Here is a 24,842-nt window from a genome sequence, read left to right on the forward strand (position 1 = left end):
ATAATAAGCTAAAAATGTACTTATTCAACCAAACTACTAAAATTTTATTTGGTCATTTAATACATCCATCATAGGTCATTCATGCGGCTTTTATTCCTAAGTCTATATCAACTTTGCATGTTGTGCATATTTACATAAATTAAAGACAACCATTTGGGTGCATACAAGAGCCTATCTCATTCTATAGCTATTCGGCTGATACGACCCGCCCCCGGGAACGGCTATTGTTTCAGCCTACAAGCGAGGCTCGTCATTTTTACAAGCTGGATGTAGCTCAATTTTATTTTTGTGGAGCTTCATTTAGCTCATTTCCAGCTCCTTCAAGTTCAATGAGCTCGAACCAGCTCAAAATTAGCTCAAAATAACTTAGTCAATAATATAGTAGCTGAAATAATTAATTGAGTTAGTTAAATTAGTTATTTACAAGCTTAATTAATTTTCGTTATTAAATTGGTCTTAAATCTGGTCAAATTTAATTATGCATGATATTTTAGTTATTATGACATGTTATTAATTTTGTCTTAATTTATACAGCTTATAAATATGTTTTTAAGCTTGTTTTTAATATGTTAACTTTATTACTTGTTTTAATTATGTCCTAAGGCTACCAAATTTAATGTGCAGCATTTTAGTGTTAATTTAATGTGTCTAAACATGAATTTGAATTATTTGATGAATGTTGCTGCAGGTACATCATCCATGAACGTTTTTGGAGCATGAAAGGTATTAAAAGAGGGTACATGAAGGGGACGGCACATGCATGAATGGAAGAATGAAGTTGGCTGCTGTTTGAAGTCTCCTAAGTGACCATTCAGCCGAATTTATTGCTTACACACTGTTGAATACATCATGGCTGTTCGGATCAAGGTGTTCACATTCAAAGACTCTTCAAAACTTGGTTTTCACACTCAAAGTGACTACTCAACATCTTCTTAATTGCTGGTAATTTTTCAGCAATAGTTGCCAATTAAATGAGCTCCTTTAAGCACATCAACCGAATGTAGCTGCTGCCATTTACTCCCTCAAGCTCCAAGTTCAATTGTCCATCTAGAAGGTGACCATTGGAGCTCCAAGTTCAGCCGAATCTAGCTAGCCATTTAAGTAATTCATTTACTTAATTTTTAAGGAATTTAAGTGACCATTCGGCTAGCCTAGTAGATTATTATAAATAGCTGAATTTTCACTTTGTAAAGAACTTTTGACATTTTAATTAGCGAATTGCTGCCAAATTTGTGAGGCATTTTCTCTCAAATTTCGTTCGAGGCCCGTAAGACTTATCTAAGCTTTTAGTGGCGTCTTTTCGAGTCTTTTCCGAACTTATCACTCCTTAAACCCGAGTGTGGCGTTCACCTTTGATACCTTTGGTTCATACTTTACTAAGTATCGGGTCAAGGTCCTTATCAACCATTTCCAACTCAATTTGGTCCTATAAGTTTCGGGTTGACACTTTTCTTTAGTGTTGGTTCACTCTTGACCTTTTTGAACCATTACCATTTCGTACCAAATCCCTTACCATTTCGTACCAATTCCCAAATACCAAAACGTACCAAAACCAAATACCATTTCTTAATTAATCCTAAACCGAACTCGACCATTCTAGTCATACCATTTCGACTTAAACCAAATCCATATCCAACTTTGCACGGACTTACTTTACTTCTTTGAACTCAAATATATTCTATCTTCTTCTTGTCTAATATACTTCTTCGTTTACGATCGGGAACTAAACGACTCGAGTTCAACTACTAAACCGAGGTCGTATCATCGGCTAACACAACCCACTTGCACATTTTTGTAACTCAACAATAATCAATGAATCAATATAATCATGCATATATGTAAACCAACCATTATATAAACATCTATATATATATGAAAAGTCATATGAGAACGCATCCATATATCATGGCCGAATACTCAACCACATGTATTCATTGATATTATCCGACTATATTAAACTATCAACCACCTATTATCTTTCTTGATTTAGCTCACACGACAACATCATAAATATTCAATATATGCATGCAAACATATTAATTTATCTAATAAGCAATCTCATATATATATTCCTATACAATATACTAAGGCTGAACCTATAAGTAAAGTACATATATTATATGTATCTTACTTGCAGCAAGACCTTATTTAACATAAAGTACATACCATTTAAACACCTCAAATGTCCACAAAGTATACACTCTATTGGCATCAATTAAACTTAGTGAACATTTAAATCCAATAGGCATAAACCGAATAGGAACATAGCATCATTCATTTTTCAACACACGCAATACCTAACACAACTTCATCCATACATGACACATAACTATAAAGCTAAGTGGACGATAATCAAATTTAACACAGCTAAATTTTTAAGGATAATAGCTTAGCCATTTTCGCATGGCTTTATACACAACCAAAAATTCAACATTTCCAAAACATGCCATAATTTTAATTCAACTTATAAAAGTACCCAAAATAGTGGATAGTGTGATGAGCTTCGCAGACGATCCCTGAGCTTGTAACTTGATTTCCAAAATCTATAAAATAGAAACAAATATTCATACGATAAGCTATTATAGCTCAGTAAGGTATAAACAAATAAACAAGATAATGACATACTATCTCATAATGAGTTTTAGCCGAACTATTCTAGTATGACTATGCTTAGTCTCAACCTACCACATTCATTCATGATATTACGTTTTTATACAAAATTCTCACCTTGGTCGAATGCGTATATAACCGACATAAGTAATGATGTGATCCTGATCGTATCATGTAATGTAACAACCCAACGCCGTCGAGATTGGCCTAAACACGAGGGCCCGAAGTGCAAGATGAAGCTAATTTTTAGCTCATTTGAATTTCTTTTCGTGTGGTTCAACTCATTCGAGCTCAAGTTAGCTCATTCGTGCTCAAGTCAGCTCATTCAAGCTCAATTTAACTCGTTGAGCTCGTTATTAGCTCTTTAGCTCTTTTAATTTAATTTGCCGGAATAAATTAATTAGTTGAGTTAGTTATTTTAGCTCAAATAATTACTAAGTGTTTAATTAAGAAATTTGGACATTTTAATTATGTTTGTTTATTGCATGTTTAATTTGTTTTAATTATTACCTAGCATAAATGTGTTTGCCTTATTACAATTATTTAATGTGTCTTATTGCTGATTTATTATGCCTAAGTTGTTATTTAATGTTCAGCCAAATTTAATTAACTTGTCTAGGATGCTGAATTAAATGTGTCTTAGTTGCCGAATTTATTGATGTTTTTCATTAGTTTCAGCCGAATTTATGAGCATATTTATTGATCAAATTGCTGCCAATTTAATTTGTCTTAAGATGCTGATTTTTAATGAGCAGATATTAATGACCGAATTTAATTATTTGGCTGCAGGTTTAATGGCTTGGACGGCAATTTAAGGAAGTGGATGTTGGCCGAATTTAATGTACAGCAAGACATGCATTAAAGATGCTGTTCTACATGCAAGGAACGGCATTAAAGGAGTTGTTTGTGTTTTTTCATGTGGCCATTTAATGGACGAAATTAAAGAAGTTGCTTGCTGATTTAATGTGCAGCAAAGACATGAATTAAATGAGATGTTGATACGACCCTGCCCCGAAAACATCCTTGGTTCAGTTCATCAGGCGACAATCGCAAATTCTTGCAAGTTGATCGAGATTGTTTCAGTTCAATGGAGCTCAAATTCGAGCTAATTTCAGCTCATTAAATTTGAACTTCAATTTATTTTAACTTATGCTTTTAAATAGTTGCTGGAATAAATTAAGTTCATTAGTTAGTTTATTAATTTCAGCATGCACATGATTTAATTTGGGTCTAATAATTTTTATATTAAATTTTCTTTATTTAGTATATGATATAATTATGTTTTCAATTAGTACACATTCATTTGTCATAGGTTAAGGCATGCATTTAATTTGTCTATGTTTCAGCCGAATTTATTATGTCTCATTGTTGACTTAATGTGTTTGAAGTCCAGCCGAAATTAATTGTCTTTAGATGCATTATTTGACCAAATTTAATTTGTGTTTGCAGGTCATTAAATTCGGCTACTTAATGGCTAAGGAGACATGCATTTAAGGAGATGTTCCCATGCATGGACGGCATTAATTAGTTGCTGGAGCTTGCATGCATGGCCGAATTTAATGAGCAGCAAGGGAGATGTTCCCATGCATGGAACGGCATTTAAAGGAAGCAAAGACATGGATTTAATGAGATGTTCCCATGCATGGACGGCATTAATCAAAGCATGCAAAGGGGGACGTTTTTGAATGCCATTAAAGCTGGTATTGCTTCGGGTACAGCAAAGAGCTGTTGTTTGGGGAATTTCCAAGTGGCCATTCGGCCAAAACATGTTTGTTGCTTGCTGTTTAAACCAAGGCTGACGTTTCATGCTTCCAAAGAGCATTAAAGGCCGTCTTCAGGTTCCAAAGCTGATGCTTATTGTTGTCTTGAACACACCAAAGGACTTACAAATTTAGTTCAGCTCATTTAAGTTGAAGGAAAGTATTTAGGAGCTATTTGTGTGCCCAAGACGTCATTTAAAGCTGCTGCTGGCCATCCGAATTTCCAAGGCTGATTATTGAAGGATATTAAAGATTTTTGATGCCATTGCCGTCCCCAAGGTCTTGGATTCTTCAAAGGAGTGAACTTAGCTCTTAAGCTATTTTAGTTCATTAAATTTGCTCATTTAATCTGAATTTTTGTGACCATTCGGTTGGGCACATTATAGACTATAAATATGTTGTAAATGGCTTGTTGGAGGGACTTTTTTTTTTGGGTGAAAATTTATGTTAAATTTGAGACTTGAGAGATTATCCAATTCTCCTTGTTCTTTTCTGGAACTGAATCGACTTATCAACTTTCTTGTGGCGTCAATTCTTTTCCTTGAAACCGAACTTATCACCTTTATTGGTGTGGCGTTCCTATACCTCTGGTTCCTATCATTCTTGGTAGAGGGTCAAGGTTAATCTTCCAATTCAAACCAAAGTTTTACCTAAGTGTCCTATTAAGATTCGGGTCAACAATTTCTATATTGTTGGTTCTTTCTTTGGCCTTAGCCTAAATTTTATCTACCCATCCCATTATTCATCTTTCAACTTTCATTTGAAAACCTTTCCATTCGATTTAGTAATTATTTTTGCTACCAAAACTAAGCTACTCTAGAACAAGCAACTTCTTACTCGAATTCACGATTGGGCAATACATACGACTCGAGACATCCATAACCGAGCTCGTATCATTTGGTATCAGAGCTAGCTGAATCGGAGTAAGATCGACGTTATCGGTATTACGGTATTGTAAAAAAAATGAAAAAATATTGAAAAAAATATTGAAAAAAATCCGAAAAAAAAAGTTTGTATTCAATTCATTTTTTTTTTCTTGTTGTATTTAGTATTGAAAAAAAAAGTGAGAGAAATTCGAAATTAAAAAAAAATCGGAATTAAAAAAAAAAAGAAAAAAAAGAGAAGAGTTCATAGTTGGATTGTAAAAGCATTGCTTGTTGCCCGAAGGACCATATCTATATAGCCACACTTAACCATTTCTATTTTGTTTGATAGCCTACCATTTCCGACGTCATTACCACCAAGCCAAATTAATTTTGTAAGCCGACGCCAAACGGTATTGATTTGTCGACTTAGTTTGCGAAGAACTTCGAGAGGCGAAAATCGAGTGGAAAAAGGCAAGAGTGTTTGGTGAGACCATTCGAGAGAAGTAAAAGCCAAATTTGTGCGAATTTTTCTTTGCGAGTGAAACGTGAGATTTTTGTGGTAAGAATTAAATCATGTTTCAAGAAGAATTTTCTGAATCAGATTTCCAATATTTAATGCAAGAAATGCGTAGAATGGTGAAATCAAATTTTGATAAATTGCATGATAGATTGGATCGAATAGAGACAAGAGCCCAACAAAAACAAATTCCATCGAGACAAGAGACGGAGTTAAGATCATTCCGACGACACTACTCGACAAGAGACTCTTATCAAGACGTCTATTCAACAAGGCGTTCGAGACCAAGAGAAGCAAACTACGAGTTTGAGTCCTTCCGAGATGATATACAAAAAGGTAATCATGTCTCTACAAATGCCTCAATTTATTCAACTACGAAGGATTATTTACAAAGAGGCGAACGTGTTTCAAGAATGTCAAAGTACTCGAATACGGAGGGTTATTCACAAAGAGATGATCGTGACTTGCATGATGAATCTGCCATTTCTTTCAAACGAGAAGCTTGTCGTTATGGTTCTTATAAGTTACCATCTTCTTGTAATGAAAGAACAAGACAAAAAGAAAATAGAAGAAAAGAAAAACAAGAGATGTTGATGCAAGAAAATGAACGAATCTTGAATGAAATTGAGAGAAGAAAAAAAGAAATGAGAGAAAAAGAAAAAGAAATAAAAGAAAAAGATGAAAATGAGATTTCAAAAAGAAAAGAGAGTGAAAAGCAAAAAGAGATTGAAAAAGAAGAAAAAGAAAGAGTGGAAAAAGAAATTGAAAGAGAGTTTCAACAGAAATTGAGTGGAAAAGAAAAAGAGTTTGCCAAAGAAAATAGTGAAAGAGATGAGAGAGAACAAGAAAAAGTGAGCGTTGTTTTTACTAACCCACATGTGAGTTGTTCTTGTTCTATTTCTTCTTTTCAGAATTCTAAAGATTCGTGCGACGATTTTCAATTACAATACTTCCCTGATGAGAGGCGACTCAAGTTGATTCAGAAAGGTAAGAACATAGAAGACCCTTGTCCACCGGCACATAAAGGTAAGAAAGGTGAGGGATCTATGCCGTGTGAGTCTCCATTATTCCACTTGAATGTTTGTGATAATATTGATGATGATTTAGTCTTTGAAAAGGTTTCATGTCTTGACATGGCTAATTGTCATTCTTTGTTTGATGATAATTTTATTTTAAATGGAGGCATGAAGAGTTGTGTATTTGACGTGATTCGTGTTGAAAATTTTGTTGATAATATTGGATTATTTCAGCTTGTGCAAATTTTGGACGTGCGAGATTGGAGGTATCCACATAAAAGGTTTGATTTATTCAATTGTCATGGATATGTGAATCTTTTATATTTTTACACGAAATCCTTTTGTATAAGCATGCCTGTGAGAATGAAATTTTTACTGCACTATGGAATAAGTGATCAAAATCGTGAGTTCAAACCTGGAATTTGCTATGTTGACTCGTTTCGTGGGAAACTTGGGCATTCCAAACTTAGTGCAAACGATTTGATTGATGTTGTGGATTTTGAAAAATATTTGTATCCTGACACAAATGATTGTTTTCCTTTGGTTAGCCTTGAAGTGTATGTTTGAACGATGAATGCAAGAATAAAGTTAGTACAAATTGCGATGCTGATCTGCAAACAAATGAAATTGTAATCCAACGTCTTTGGTACTTTTTGACTACGGAAGATGAAAACCCATATAAATCTATTTCTGACATTGATCGTGTTGAAAATGCTGTTGAGTTTGATTGCGTGCGATCATGTATGGTTATTTGTCTTTTGAACCGATTGAGTTCACTTGTTTGCAATAATGACATATCAAGACTGTTTGATAATTTGATATATGCAAGTTTTGATCAACTAAAATTTTGGATGCATGATCGATTGAAAGAATTTTTTATTTATTTTGGATGTAAATTGAGCTTGATTCCTTTGCTCTTTCAACCGCCAAAGATGGAGAGTCAAATTGAAAAGCTTCAACTACAATATACTCCCGAGGAGCGAAGGTTTGTGTTGATCGAGCAAGGTAAAAATGATCTTTGTTTTACTACTTTTAAAGGTAAGGCTCGTGAACTTTTTGAAACATCGTTGTTCTCTTTAGGTGGTGCCAAAGATTGTTTTGTTGATTTGATTCGTTATTCACATATTGGTTATGACTTGTGGAAACGATTTGAGACATTTGATTGCCTTAGAACATGTTTATTTTCGTTTCGAATAATTGACGAGGCATTAACGAGTAAATTAGTTTGTTTGCATGGTTGTGAACATGTTGCTTTGCATCTGTCCACTCCCATGGGATTTTCTTGTTCTATTTTGCTTGCATTTGGATTACAAATTTATCTGAAACCATTCTTGTTAACTCATGGTTATTCCTTTCAGTTGTCCCAATTCCAATCCATCCCGTTCGACCGAGGAAAGCTAAGTAAAAGTTGCTGCGATCGAGTGAACCAATGGCTTGACTTGAGGACAAGTCGTTCTAAAGAAGGGGGGAATGATACGACCCTGCCCCGAAAACATCCTTGGTTCAGTTCATCAGGCGACAATCGCAAATTCTTGCAAGTTGATCGAGATTGTTTCAGTTCAATGGAGCTCAAATTCGAGCTAATTTCAGCTCATTAAATTTGAACTTCAATTTATTTTAACTTATGCTTTTAAATAGTTGCTGGAATAAATTAAGTTCATTAGTTAGTTTATTAATTTCAGCATGCACATGATTTAATTTGGGTCTAATAATTTTTATATTAAATTTTCTTTATTTAGTATATGATATAATTATGTTTTCAATTAGTACACATTCATTTGTCATAGGTTAAGGCATGCATTTAATTTGTCTATGTTTCAGCCGAATTTATTATGTCTCATTGTTGACTTAATGTGTTTGAAGTCCAGCCGAAATTAATTGTCTTTAGATGCATTATTTGACCAAATTTAATTTGTGTTTGCAGGTCATTAAATTCGGCTACTTAATGGCTAAGGAGACATGCATTTAAGGAGATGTTCCCATGCATGGACGGCATTAATTAGTTGCTGGAGCTTGCATGCATGGCCGAATTTAATGAGCAGCAAGGGAGATGTTCCCATGCATGGAACGGCATTTAAAGGAAGCAAAGACATGGATTTAATGAGATGTTCCCATGCATGGACGGCATTAATCAAAGCATGCAAAGGGGGACGTTTTTGAATGCCATTAAAGCTGGTATTGCTTCGGGTACAGCAAAGAGCTGTTGTTTGGGGAATTTCCAAGTGGCCATTCGGCCAAAACATGTTTGTTGCTTGCTGTTTAAACCAAGGCTGACGTTTCATGCTTCCAAAGAGCATTAAAGGCCGTCTTCAGGTTCCAAAGCTGATGCTTATTGTTGTCTTGAACACACCAAAGGACTTACAAATTTAGTTCAGCTCATTTAAGTTGAAGGAAAGTATTTAGGAGCTATTTGTGTGCCCAAGACGTCATTTAAAGCTGCTGCTGGCCATCCGAATTTCCAAGGCTGATTATTGAAGGATATTAAAGATTTTTGATGCCATTGCCGTCCCCAAGGTCTTGGATTCTTCAAAGGAGTGAACTTAGCTCTTAAGCTATTTTAGTTCATTAAATTTGCTCATTTAATCTGAATTTTTGTGACCATTCGGTTGGGCACATTATAGACTATAAATATGTTGTAAATGGCTTGTTGGAGGGACTTTTTTTTTTGGGCGAAAATTTATGTTAAATTTGAGACTTGAGAGATTATCCAATTCTCCTTGTTCTTTTCTGGAACTGAATCGACTTATCAACTTTCTTGTGGCGTCAATTCTTTTCCTTGAAACCGAACTTATCACCTTTATTGGTGTGGCGTTCCTATACCTCTGGTTCCTATCATTCTTGGTAGAGGGTCAAGGTTAATCTTCCAATTCAAACCAAAGTTTTACCTAAGTGTCCTATTAAGATTCGGGTCAACAATTTCTATATTGTTGGTTCTTTCTTTGGCCTTAGCCTAAATTTTATCTACCCATCCCATTATTCATCTTTCAACTTTCATTTGAAAACCTTTCCATTCGATTTAGTAATTATTTTTGCTACCAAAACTAAGCTACTCTAGAACAAGCAACTTCTTACTCGAATTCACGATTGGGCAATACATACGACTCGAGACATCCATAACCGAGCTCGTATCAGATGTTCCCATGTATGGAACGGCATTTAAAGGGAAGCAAAACATGAATTAAATGAGATATTCACCATGCATGGACGGCATTAATGAAAGCATGCAAGGGGGGATGTTATTGAACAGCATTAAAGCTGGTATTGCTTCGGGTACAGCAAAGAGCTGTTGTTTGGGGAATTTCCAAGTGACCATTCGGCCAAAGCATGTCTGTTGCTTAATTAACCAAGGTTGACGTTTCATACTCCCAAGAAGCATTTAGGAGCTGTTTTGTGTGCCCAAAACGTCAATAAAATTGGTCAAGCTGTTCAACTCACAAGGAGGCTTCATTAAGGTGCATTCAACTTCATTGGCCGAACCAAGACCCCTTATTCAGCTCACCAATACTTCCATTAATGTCCAGCTGAATGGATTACATCTAGAAGCTGTCCAATTGACTTCTTCATGCATGAAGCTTCCCAAAAATGTCTTAGGAAGGTTGCTGGAAATTTCTAGTCTCTTTTGTTTTAATTTTGGCTGACCATTCAGCATCTTATTAGTCCATTCGGCTACCTTAGGAATTTAGCTATAAATAGCTTGTTTTGTATTCGTTTTAAGGTTAGACAATATATTTTTAAAACTTATATGAAATTTGTTTACTTTGTGAGTTTGTTTCCAACTCTCATTGTTCTCCAAGGACTGGTTAGACTTATCAAGTAACCCTTGTGGCGTCAACCCGTTTTTGTATTTCGAACTTATCACTTTGCACCCAAAGTGTGGCGTTCAAGTTATACCGAGGTTCCTATCATCTTTGATAGTGGGTCAAGGTTCCATTTTATTCGTTTTCCATCCATACAACATTTAACCTTTCCTAAGTATTCGTATAAGTCCCGGGTTAACACACTTATATTGTGTTGGTTCAACTTGAATACTTGGTTTTCATTCACCTATCATCCTCAATACATTTCATAACCCCTTTTGAACTAAATTTGAGCCTTTATCTCTTCTTTCTTAACCTATTTCGTCCACCCTCGAGTATTACTCCAATTCTCGATCGGGCACATCTACGACTCGACTCTCCTTCCCGAGCTGGGGCACATCATTTGGTATCAGAGCTAGCTGAATAGGAGTAAGAATCGAAGTTATCGGCATTTCGATATTGTAAAAAAAAGGAAAAAAAAATTCGAAAAAAAAATTCAAAAAAAAATTCAAAAAAAATTTGTATTCAATTTTTTTTTCTTTTCCTTGTCTTCTTTTGTATTCAGTATTGAAAAAAAAAGAAAAATTAAAAAAAAAGAAAAAAAATGTTTCAGAAGTAAAAAAAAAAGGTGATTGAAATTCATTTTGAGTTTGTAAAGCATTGTTTGCTGCCCAAAGTACTCAAAATTCATTTCTAGCCACACTTAACCTTTCTATTTTGTTTGATAGCCTACCTTTAATCCCGACATCAGCCCCACCAAAGCCACATCAATTTTGTAAGCCGACCCCAAACGGTATTGATTTGTTGACTTAGTTTGCGAAGAACTTTGAGGGGTGAAAATCGAGTGGAAAATGGCAAGAGCGATTGGTGAGACCATTCGAGAGAAGTAAAGCCAAATAGTGTGAATTTTTTTTGTGTGAGAGAAGTGTGAGTTTTGTTGTGTGATTAAAAAAAAAGATGTCAATAAGTTTTGAAGGGATTGATGATGAAGAATAGGACAATGTTTTGATCGACCCAACATATCAAACGATTATTCACGAGGTGGGTCAAATGCTTCAAAGAAAATTGGAACCAATTAAAGAACGATTGAAGAAGTTGGATGAACGATTCCAACGAGAGTAAATTTCTTCAAGTCAAGAGACGAAGAAAAGATCGTCACGACGACACTACTCGACAAGAGACTCTTATCAAGACTTCTATTCAACAAGGCGTTCGAGACCAAGAGAAGCAAACTCCGAGTTTGAGTCCTTCCGAGATGATAAACGAAAAAGTAAACGTGTCTCTACAAGTGCCTCAATTTATTCATCTACAAAGGATTATTTACGAAGAGGTGCACGTGTTTCAAGAGTGTCAAAGTACTCGGCTACGGAAGATCTATCACAAAGAGAAGATTGCCATTTGTATGAAGAATCCTTTTCTTATTCTCAACGAAAGGCTTCTCATTTTGATGATTTCTACTTTTGTAATGGAATTGAAATAGCATGTGAAAAAGAAAAAGAAAAAGAGCGCGAGCGAGAAAATGAACATGAAAAAGAAATGAAAGAAAAAGAAGATGAGTGGGAGATAGAAAAGAAAATTGAAAATGAGATTGAGAATAAAAACGAGTGCAAAAAAGAAAAGGAAACCGAAAAAGAGAGTGAGATTGAAGGAAGAAACGAGAGTGCAAAAAAAATGAGTGATATGGTAAAAGAAAGAGGATTTGAAAATGAGTTGGAAAAAGAAAGAAATGAAAAGGATGAAAGTGAAAAAGAAAGGAGTGTTGTTACTAACCATCCTATGAATTTTCCTTGTTTTGTTTCTACTTTTCAGGTTTCTCGAAATCCCATCGATCAATTTCAACTTCAATACTTTTCTAAGGAGAAACGATTTATATTAGTCGAGAAAGGTAAGATCGTAGATGACCCTTGATACGACCCGCCCCCGGGAACGGCTATTGTTTCAGCCTACAAGCGAGGCTCATCGTGTTTGCAAGCTCTACGTAGCTCAATTTTATTTTGTGGAGCTTCAATTAGCTTGTTTCCAGCTCTTTACAACCTCAATGAGCTCGAACTAGCTCAATAAACTCATTTTAGTTTCCTTTAGTTTTGCATTTTTTATTTTGCTGGAATAAATTTTAGTTAATTTAGTTTAAGCTAATTAACTAATTTAACTAGGTGTTAATTGTGCCTTTAAGTCATTTAATGTGTCTTATTATTTTCGGCATTAATAAGTTGGGTTAATTAATTTGTCTTGATCTAGTTAAATTAAAGATGTCTTGATTTTATTTAGTTTGTCTAAATTTATACATGCATTAAATCTGTCCAGCCGAATTTATGTGTCATGTTTATTAATATTCAAGTTGTCACAATGTTAATTAGGATGTTCACATTATGTTTTTAATTAAGTTCATTTGTCTTATGTAGGTGCACCCGAATTTGAAGATACATTGGGCAGATTCATGCATGTAGATTCAATGAATGTGAAGGTACATCCCTTTGGACGGCACATGCATGTAAGGAATTAATGCAAGGTGCATGCATAGAAAGGTTCAATGGACGGCAATCAAGAGGCATTTGCATGTTCATGATGGTCATTCATGTATTTGAAGATTCATGGATCAAATTAATGATGGACCATGCATTGGACGGTTCATGTATTGATCATGTGTTCACACCTTGTGTTCACACCATGATGACCATTCAGTTGGATGTTCACACACAAGAGTCTACTCAAGCTCCTTGTTCACACCAAGTTTGATCCTTCATGAAGCTTCATTTAATTAAGCCACTCATGGTGAAACAACATGAATTAAAGGCTCCATTAAAGGAGTTAGCCGAATCTAGCCATGCATGCATGAAGAACATTTATCCAAGTACATCAATGCATATTCATGAAGCTAACCACTCACCTCCCATTCGGCCGAACATGGACAAGAACATCATTGGACATTTTTCTAGAAGTTTCATGTTTTAATTAGGTACATTACTTAATTGTTAAGTTCATGAATGGACTATTCGGCTAGCATAAGATACTAGTATAAATAGTTGGTTATTTTCAATTGTAAGGGACTTTTGCCATTTTGATAATATATTGAAGATTTGTGAGATTTTCTTCTCTCAATTTCGTCAAAGACTCGTTGGCTTATCTACTAGTTAGTGGCGTCAACCTTGCTCTTTGCAAAACTCGAACTTATCACTTTCAACCCAAAGTGTGGCGTTCATTTGATACCGAGGTTCCTATCTTTGATAGATAGTGGGTCGAGGTCCTTTTTCATCCGTTTCATCCACCTTAAAGACATATAAGATTCGGGTCAACATTTTCCTTAGTGTTGGTTCATTCTTGTTTTTAAGCCTTTCTTTCCATTTCACCTTAAACCGAAAAATTCCCTACCTTTAATATTTGTTTTTCCTTCTTCTTAGCCGAAATACCTTACCAACCAATTCCTTTTTAACCTTAAATGAACCATAAACATCTTCATTGAACAAATATAACTCTTTGATTCAAGACGAACAAAACTTCATCGTTTGGATGATCGGGCAACGAAAACGACTCGGATTCATCAACGAGGCCGGGGCGTATCAACCCTAGTCCACAAGTGCTTAAAGGTAAGCCATGTAAGGGATCTACTGTATTTGAGTCTTCTCAATCTTACTTGATTCTTGATGACGAGATTAGCAAAGACTTAGTTTGTGAGAAAGTTTTTCATCTTGATCTGATTGGAAATCATAATTTGATTGTTGATAAATGTGTTTTACATAGTAATGTGAAATATCTTTCTGCTCATGAGCCTATCATTGTCAAGATTGATCAAGAAGTAAGTCCAGGTAAGCCCAAACAAAAATTGGGATTGTGTGATGAAAAGTTGACATCTAATCTGTTTGCTTGTGATGATCATGTGAATTATCTAAATTGTGGTGTGAACTTTTCTTGTTTACGTGTGCAAATGAAATATGAAGGGTTTGATTGCTCGAATGTATGTATGCCTAACTCCCTATTTGCTTGACATGTGTGAAGTCTTGGTGAAGAAGAAATTTTCGTTGCGTTGCGAAACGACCAATAAAAATCGCGTTTTTAAACCTGGGATATACATTCCTGAGTTAACGTCAAGCCAAGCAAGAGGAAGCTTCGTTTTTGACCCCGGAGATTATTATTCTTTGTTCTTGTTTAAAGGGTTTGGATTTTGCAATTTTGACTTTCGAGATTATGCCTTTCGACTGTTTTGTGGTTCGGATTTGTTTCTATCCATGAACTTTTTGATTCATTTTGGAAAGGTAAGACCGAATTTCATTTTTGATCCTGGCATTGGTTTAAGCATCCCAATTTTGAAAAAGCATCTAAAAAGATCATTTGTGTTTATAATTTTTAGTGTCTCTAATTCCTTTCATTCTCGTGTAGGTGACACTCTAAATTGGTTCCCTCCAAAAGAGGGAGGGCGTGGAAATAATTCAAAATTTTCTCGAACCATTCGTGATTTTCAAAGTTTTGGAAATGATTCTATTCGGGTCATGAACAAAAGGGTTCGAGATCTTGAAAATTTTTTTCGAGCAAGTGGCCCGATTTGAGGACAAATCATCTTCTAGAGGGAGGGTATGATGTGATCCTGATCGCATCATGTAATGTCACAACCCAACGCCGTCGAGATTGGCCTAAACACGAGGGCCCGAAGTGCAAGATGAAGCTAATTTTTAGCTCATTTGAATTTCTTTTCGTGTGGTTCAACTCATTCGAGCTCAAGTTAGCTCATTCGTGCTCAAGTCAGCTCATTCAAGCTCAATTTAACTCGTTGAGCTCGTTATTAGCTCTTTAGCTCTTTTAATTTAATTTGCCGAAATAAATTAATTAGTTGAGTTAGTTATTTTAGCTCAAATAATTACTAAGTGTTTAATTAAGAAATCTGGACATTTTAATTATGTTTGTTTATTGCATGTTTAATTTGTTTTAATTATTACCTAGCATAAATGTGTTTGCCTTATTACAATTATTTAATGTGTCTTATTGCTAATTTATTATGCCTAAGCTGTTATTTAATGTTCAGCCAAATTTAATTAACTTGTCTAGGATGCTGAATTAAATGTGTCTTAGTTGCCGAATTTATTGATGTTTTTCATTAGTTTCAGCCGAATTTAGGAGCATATTTATTGATCAAATTGCTGCCAATTTAATTTGTCTTAAGATGCTGATTTTTAATGAGCAGATATTAATGACCGAATTTAATTATTTGGCTGCAGGTTTAATGGCTTGGACGGCAATTTAAGGAAGTGGATGTTGGCCGAATTTAATGTACAGCAAGACATGCATTAAAGATGCTGTTCTACATGCAAGGAACGGCATTAAAGGAGTTGTTTGTGTTTTTTCATGTGGCCATTTAATGGACAAAATTAAAGAAGCTGCTTGCTGATTTAATGTGCAGCAAAGACATGAATTAAATGAGATGTTCCCATGTATGGAACGGCATTTAAAGGGAAGCAAAACATGAATTAAATGAGATATTCACCATGCATGGACGGCATTAATGAAAGCATGCAAGGGGGGACGTTATTGAACAGCATTAAAGCTGGTATTGCTTCGGGTACAACAAAGAGCTGTTGTTTGGGGAATTTCCAAGTGACCATTCGGCCAAAGCATGTCTATTGCTTAATTAACCAAGGTTGAAGTTTCATACTCCCAAGAAGCATTTAGGAGCTGTTTTGTGTGCCCAAAACGTCAATAAAAATGGTCAAGCTGTTCAACTCACAAGGAGGCTTCATTAAGGTGCATTCAACTTCATTGGCCGAACCAAGACCCCTTATTCAGCTCACCAATACTTCCATTAATGTCCAGCTGAATGGATTACATCTAGAAGCTGTCCAATTGACTTCTTCATGCATGAAGCTTCCCAAAAATGTCTTAGGAAGGTTGCTAGAAATTTCTAGTCTCTTTTGTTTTAATTTTGGCTGACCATTCAGCATCTTATTAGTCCATTCGGCTACCTTAGGAATTTAGCTATAAATAGCTTGTTTTGTATTCGTTTTAAGGTTAGACAATATATTTTTAAAACTTATATGAAATTTGTTTACTTTGTGAGTTTGTTTCCAACTCTCATTGTTCTCCAAGGACTGGTTAGACTTATCAAGTAACCCTTGTGGCGTCAACCCGTTTTTGTATTTCAAACTTATCACTTTGCACCCAAAGTGTGGCGTTCAAGTTATACCGAGGTTCCTATCATCTTTGATAGTGGGTCAAGGTTCCATTTTATTCGTTTTCCATCCATACAACATTTAACCTTTCCTAAGTATTCGTATAAGTCCCGGGTTAACACACTTATATTGTGTTGGTTCAACTTGAATACTTGGTTTTCATTCACCTATCATCCTCAATACATTTCATAACCCCTTTTGATCTAAATTTGAGCCTTTATCTCTTCTTTCTTAACCTATTTCGTCCACCCTCGAGTATTACTCCAATTCACGATCGGGCACATCCACGACTCGACTCTCCTTCCCGAGCCGGGGCGTATCAAGTAATTCATATTTCACTTACAAAGTCAAGACATCATTAAACAATTGAACTCATATACATACATAACTTCTATTCAAACATCATAATATATCATCATATATATATTATCTATATGACCGGATATACTTGCTACCATTAATAAACATATCACTTATCATTTCGAAAACAATTACAGTACATATATGTATATCCTTACCAATTTCGATTACTATAATATGATTTCACCATCCATACTTGTTCAATAAGTCTTTGTATCAATTGCTAATTACTTACTTACCTTACCTTAACTTGGTAACAAATTAATCCGTTGTGACAGCCCTAATTTGACCCTAGTCAGGAAGTGGTTTCGGGACCACAAAACCGAGTCATAAAAATAATTAATTGTTATATTCTATGCTTATTATATGTGTACATGCATATGTGAAAGTTTCATGCTCTAATTTTTTCATTTGTATGTGAAATTATTAAATAGGACTTATGTGAAAAAATTGTGGAAGGTGATAGGTAATTTTAAAAAGGGGTCTATTAATGCATGTCACAAAAAGTTTGGACTTGCATGTCAAATATCCAATTTTTGATTATGGTGGCCGGCCATAATGATTGTTGATGGGCAATATATATGTTTAATTAAATATTATAATAAGAATTTGCATTATTTTGAAATAAAAAATATTAATTGAAATAAGAAAAGAAGAACAAAATGTGATACGAACCGTCTCGGGAAGAGTCAAGTCGTATGTAGATTGCCTGATCGTCTACGAGGAGTTACGTTAGGATTAGTTGAGTTGTAGGTATAGTCGAGTAGAAAGAGGGGTACGATGGAATGGTAGGAACGAAAGGGAAGGATCAAAAATGGTATGAACAAATTGGTCGGTTTAGGTTCGATTAGGTAAAGAAGGAAGAACGGGTTTGAACTACTAAAGGGACTTTCAAGAACCAATTACCGAAATGGTATCGACCCGTTGAGTTAGCCTTTTGAGTTCGGTTATAGGTTTGGTAAGGAAACCTCGACCCACTATCTAACAAGATAGGAACCTCGGTATGTTAAACGCCACACTACGAATAGTGATAAGTTCGGGTACGACAAAGAACACGATTGACACAACTAGAACGCGAGGAACGCCAAACGAATCTTTGAACGAAATATAAGAAAAGTTTGTCTCACGATTTTGGCAGTATAACTGATACGACCCGCCCCCGGGAACGGCTATTGTTTCAGCCTACGAGCGAGGCTCGTCATTTTTACAAGCTGGACGTAGCTCAATTTTATTTTTATGGAGCTTCATTTAGCTCATTTCCAGCTCCTTCAAGTTCAATGAGCTCGAACCAGCTCAATTTCAGCTCAATATCTTTAAGACCTTTATTATAGTAGCTGAACTAATTATTTGCGTCATTTAATTAGTTTATTACAGCTCAATTAATTTTTGTTGTTTAATTGGTCTTAAATCTGGACGAATTTAAATAAGCATGTTAAATATGTTTTTCTTTCTTACATGTTATTAAGTCATATTAATTCCTACAGCCTATAAATATGTTTTTATGCATGTTTTTAATATGTCAAGTTTTATTACATGATTTAAAATTGCTTTAAAGCTGCCGGATTTAATGAGCTGTTTTTAGTGTCATTGTTGACCGAATTAATGTGTCTTGTTTTTATTCTTAATTTAGTTCAGCTAAATACCACATTAATCTTAGTTTTTTCCTATTTATGTAGGTTGACCGAATGTGGGGGTTCATTTAGCAAGGTGAGCCGAATGTGGAGATTCATTTAGCTTGGTGCATGCACAATAGATTCAATGAACCTGGAGATACATGCATCAAATTGGTGAGCTGAATTTGGCATTCCTAGGTGACTATTCGGTCAAGAGAGATAATGTTTCCAACTCCAAAGCTGTCAATTAATCCTTTCACATTTGCTGGATGCATCTTGGCTTTTCGGTTCCATGTGTTCACACTCCATGACTCTTCAATGTTGAGCTTTCACACTTGAATTGGCTGCTTATTACCCTCTTAATTGCTGGTCACTTTTCAGCCAAAAGTTGCAACATAAATGAGCTAATTTATGCCCATTGGCCGAACCTAGCTATCCATGTGATGTGATCTGGCCCGATTAATTGAGTCGGGTTCACTTAAGATGCCCGATCGTCGACGAGAAGCTCGTTCAAATTTGTAGATAGATGGAGTTTGAATGTTTTATAAGCGGAAGGTAGGCAAAATGGGTTCAAAGGATGGGTTTTGGTTTGATGAAAGATAGGTTCGGTTTAACAAAGAATTAAGTTACAAAGATGATAAATAAATGGAAATGGATAAAGAACTCAAACTTTAAGAATGATTCAATACTAAAAAGTATTGCCCCGAGTCTTATATTGCTTAAGGTGAATTTTGATGAAGGATAGAAGCGGACCTTGACCCGTTACCTATATGGAGGTAAGAACCAAAGGTACAGGAAGATGGTTGAACGCCACACTGATTCAGTGATAAGTTCAATGGAGTTCGGATAGACACCACTAGCAAGCTAGATAAGTCGCTTCGAGACTCGAACGAAAGAAGAGAGGAGGTAACCTCACAAGAACAAAAGTTCTATTAAGTTTAATTGATCAAATTCTGTAACCTTTTACAATAAACAAGTAAGCTATTTATAAGCCTAAAATGCCTATTGATATTCGGCATCTATGTTGTTCACACTAACTTAAATTCTGTTCACACAAGTATTTAACATGTTCACACAAATAGCATTAAAATCCAGTTCATGCTTGAAGATGGTACATGAATTGGCCGAACCATCATGATGCTTCACTTGATGCATTCATGCATCCTTAGCCTTGAAGAATCTCCATAATTCCATGAATGTGCAGCTCTTTAATGATCCTACATCTCCCTTGGCTGAATGAGGCATTAATGTGCCTAAAATACTTGAATGGTCATCTTGAAAATGCATGAATCATGCATGAAACGTCCCATGTATTTTCCCCCATAAATATGATCCATGAATCTTCAAATACATGAACTTTCAGCAACTCCCTCTTGCATGAACGTCCCAAATGCATGTGCTCCTTTAAATGCCATCCATTGAACCTCAATTGTGCATGCACACTCCCATACATTGCACCAATCCGTTCATGAACCTGCAGCAAATTAAATCAGCAAGTTAAATGCATTTCAAACACATTAAATTAGCAGCATATGAACTCAATAATTTGCACATTAAATTTGGCCATACATATTAACAATTTTAGACATATTTAAAACATCATAATTAATTAAGTATTTAATTTAGATATAATTAAAACACTTAATTAATTATTTGTCCAGATTTTAACAAATTAACTAACTTAAGATAAACAACTAATTTAACTAATGACAAATTAAATGGTTTATTTTAGCAAAATAAATGCAAGCTAAAGAAAGCTAAAAATAAGCTCATTGGGTTAAGATTGAGCTGAATTGAGCTTGAGTGAGTTGACTTGAGCTCGAGTGAGCTGGAAACGAGCTAAACGGAGCTTAATGAAATGAAATTGAACTAATTCAGCTCGCATGGATTTGCAAACAATGCTTAGGGAGCTGATCCAAAAGTGTGCCCGGGGCATGGTCGTATCATCCCCTCCCTCTTTAAAGCGATTTGTCCCCAAATCGGGCCATTTACTCGCGAAAAATTGTTGAAGATTCTGAAAGCCACAATTAACTCGGATCAAAAGAAGCTCATTCGCATGCCCTCCCTCTTTAGAAGGGTACCACTTCACATTGTCACCTTTAAAAGAATAAAACGAATTAGTGACACGATGAAGATTAAACACAAAGGAACTTTTTGAGATTTGATTCACAGTTTGAACAAATAATCCAATACCGAGGTCAAAAATAGAAATCGTTCTTACCTTTTTCTTCGATGGAAACAAACATAAATCACAAGGCATTTGATAGCTATGGTTTTGGAAGTCAACTTTCCATGGTTCGATTACCTTAGGCAATGATATAGAATGGTGTTCACCGGGGTCAAAGACAAAATTTTCTCTTGCCATTTCAATTTGATTTGGCAATTTCATGACCGACTTCATAGAAAGAGCACTAAGCAACTCAAAATCATTATCATTCAAAACATGTTCGGATCTTTTAGTCCACAGTTGAGAACATCCTCCGAAAACAAAATTTTGATTTTGACTTAACAAACCAACAAGATTCACATGGCTCATTTTCAAACTTAAAGACAAAGTATCATACAAACAAAGATTGTTTACACATTCATTCAAACAAATTTTACGATGCTTGCTTTCTTTCATGGATGATTCATAATAGCAAACTCCAGGATTAAAGACATGATTTTGACTACTCGATCCAAATGGCAAAAAGAGTCCTTTTATCTCCAACAATTTACACAAATTAAACAACGAGGGTGTTTGATGTGATCCGGCTCGGTTGATTGAGTCGATTCACTTGATTGCCCGATCGTCGACGAGAAGTTCGTTCGAAATTGTTTTAAGATGAAGATTGTTTTCAGTTTAAGCGGAAGACTTTTAAAAGGGTTCAAAAGATAGGCTAAATTCGGATATTTTGTAGGTTCGGTTTAATTAAAAAAAATAAAGTTTATATTTAATAAATAGGATGGAGATGAAAAAAATGAACTTAAGTATTAAGAACGATTCAATACTATGTAAAGTATTGCCCCGAGTCTTATATTGCTTAAGGTGAATTTTGATGAAGGATAGAAGCGGACCTTGACCTGTTACCTATATGGAGGTAAGAACCAAAGGTATAGGAAGATGGTTGAACGCCACACCGATTCGGTGATAAGTTCAATGGAGTTCGGATTGACACCACTAGCAAGCTAGATAAGTCGCTTCGAGACTCGAACGAAAGAAGAGAGGAGGTAACCTCACAAGAACAAAAGTTCTATTAAGTTTAATTGATCAAATTCTGTAACCTTTTACAATAAACAAGTAAGCTATTTATAAGCCTAAAATGCCTATTGATATTCGGCATCTATGTTGTTCACACTAACTTAAATTCTGTTCACACAGGTATTTAACATGTTCACACAAATAGCATTAAAATCCAGTTCATGCTTGAAGATGGTACATGAATTGGCCGAACCATCATGATGCTTCACTTGATGCATTCATGCATCCTTAGCCTTGAAGAATCTCCATAATTCCATGAATGTGCAGCTCTTTAATGATCCTACATCTCCCTTGGCTGAATGAGGCATTAATGTGCCTAAAATACTTGAATGGTCAACTTGAAAATGCATGAATCATGCATGAAACGTCCCATGTATTTTCCCCCCATAAATATGATCCATGAATCTTCAAATACATGAACTTTTAGCAACTCCCTCTTGCATGAACGTCCCAAATGCATGTGCTCCTTTAAATGCCATCCATTGAACCTCAATTGTGCATGCACACTCCCATACATTGAACCTATCATGCATGAACCTTGTTTAATTACTCTCCAAATTCAGCTCACCTACAAAAACACATGAACCAAAATTAAATCACATAAAATTCAGCTGAACAAACATTAATATAATTTAGACACACTAATTAAACATAAATTAAATTAGACAAATTTAATAAAGTCTTAACAAGACATATTAAATTTGGCCAAGACACATTTAAAACATGTAATAAGTCAAAACATAATTATGAGCTGTAGTAATTTAAACTAAATTAATAAATTACTTAATTTATTCAGACATTAAAATAAATGAGTTGAAATAAACTTAAGCCAAGCTCAAACGAGCTAAAGTAAGCTAAATTTAGCTCACATGAGCTTAATTTAGCTCGTTTGAGCTCAATTTAGCTGGGAAAAACTAAGATTGAGCTTGTTGAGTTGAGATTGAGCTTCATCTTGCACTTGGGGCCCTCGTGTTTAGGCCAATCATGATAGCAACGAGTGGTGCCACAACATGATGCGATTGAGATCACATCATACCCTCCCTCTTGAAGACGATTTGTCCTCAAATCGGGCCATTTTCTCAAAAAAAATTTTACATCGTCACCAGCCCCTTTGTCGATGGAATTGGCATAGTTGCTCCCAAAAACCTGGAAATCAGACATGCCTTGAGTAGGACACAATTTATGTTTATACCCTCCCTCTTTAGGAGGGAACCACTTCGAAGTGTCACCTACACAAAAATTAAATAGATTAGTGACACCATGGTTTATAAGTTCAAAAGGTCTTCTTAAGATCTTATGCAAAAATTGAACCAATGAACCAGTGCCGGGATCAAAAGTAAAAACCGTTCTTACCTTTTTCTCCAATGGACACAAACCTAAATCACAAGTCAGTCGAAAAGCATAATCTCGAAAATCAAAATTGCAAAATCCAAACCCTTTTAACAAGAACAAAGAATAATAATCTCCGGGGTCAAAAACAAAGCTTCCTCTTGCTTGGCTTGACGTTAACTTAGGAATGTATATCCCGGGTTTAAAAACGCGATTTTCATTGATCGTTTCGCAACGCAACAAAAATTTCTTCTTCACCAAGACTTCACACATGTCAAGCAAATAGGAGTTAGGCATACATACATTTGAGCAATCAAACCTTTCATATTTCATTCGCACACGTAAACAAGAAAAGTTCACACCACAATTTAGATAATTCACATGATCATCACAAGCACACAGATTAGATGTCAACTTTTCATCACACAATCCCAAATTTTGTTTGGGCTTACCTGGACTTACTTCTTGATCAATCTTGACAATGATAGGCTCATGAGCAGAAAGATATTTCACATTACTATGTAAAACACATTTATCAACAATCAAATTATGATTTCCAATCAGATCAAGATGAAAAACTTTCTCACAAACTAAGTCTTTGCTAATCTCGTCATCAAGAATCAAGTAAGATTGAGAAGACTCAAATACAGTAGCTCCCTTACATGGCTTACCTTTAAGCACTTGTGAACTAGGGTCATCTACGATCTTACCTTTCTCGACTAATCGAAATCGTTTCTCCTTAGAAAAGTATTGAAGTTGAAATTGATCGATGGGATTTCGAGAAACCTGAAATGTAGAAACAAAACAAGGAAAATTCATAGGATGGTTAGTAACAACACTCCTTTCTTCTTCACTCTCGTTTCTTCCTTCAATCTCACTCTCTTTTTCGGTTTCCTTTTCTTTTTCGCACTCGTTTTTATTCTCAATCTCATTTTCAATTTTCTTTTCTATCTCACACTCATCTTCTTTTTCTTTCATTTCTTTTTCTTTTTCATTTTCTCGCTCACACTCTTTTTCTTTTTCACATGATGTTTCGATTTCATTACAAAAGTATAAATCATCAAAAAGAGAAACCTTTTGTTGAGAATAAGAAAAGGGTTCTTCACACAAATGGCAATCTTCTCTTTGTGATAGATCTTCCGTAGCCGAGTACTTTGACACTCTTGAAGCACGTTCGCCTCTTCGTAAATAATCCTTTGTAGATGAATAAATTGAGGCACTTGTAGAGACACGTTTACTTTTTCGTTTATCATCTCGGAAGGACTCAAACTCGGAGTTTGCTACTCTTGGTCTCGAACGCCTTGTTGAATAATCGTCTTGATAAGAGTCTCTTGTCGAGTAGTGTCGTCGGGATGATCTTAACTCCGTCTCATGACTCGATGAAATTTGCTTTTGTTGGGCTCTTGTCTCTATTCGATCCAATCTATCATGCAATTTATCAAAATTTGATTTCACAATTCTACGTATCTCTTGCTTCAAATATTGGAAATCTGATTCGGAAAATTCTTGTGACATGATTTTTTTTTTTAAAAATGATTAAAATAAAATAGAAAGTAAATACCTCACCACAAAAATCTC

The sequence above is a fragment of the Gossypium hirsutum genome, chromosome A05 (genome assembly GCF_007990345.1).
Source record: "Gossypium hirsutum isolate 1008001.06 chromosome A05, Gossypium_hirsutum_v2.1, whole genome shotgun sequence".
Lineage (NCBI taxonomy): Eukaryota > Viridiplantae > Streptophyta > Magnoliopsida > Malvales > Malvaceae > Gossypium > Gossypium hirsutum.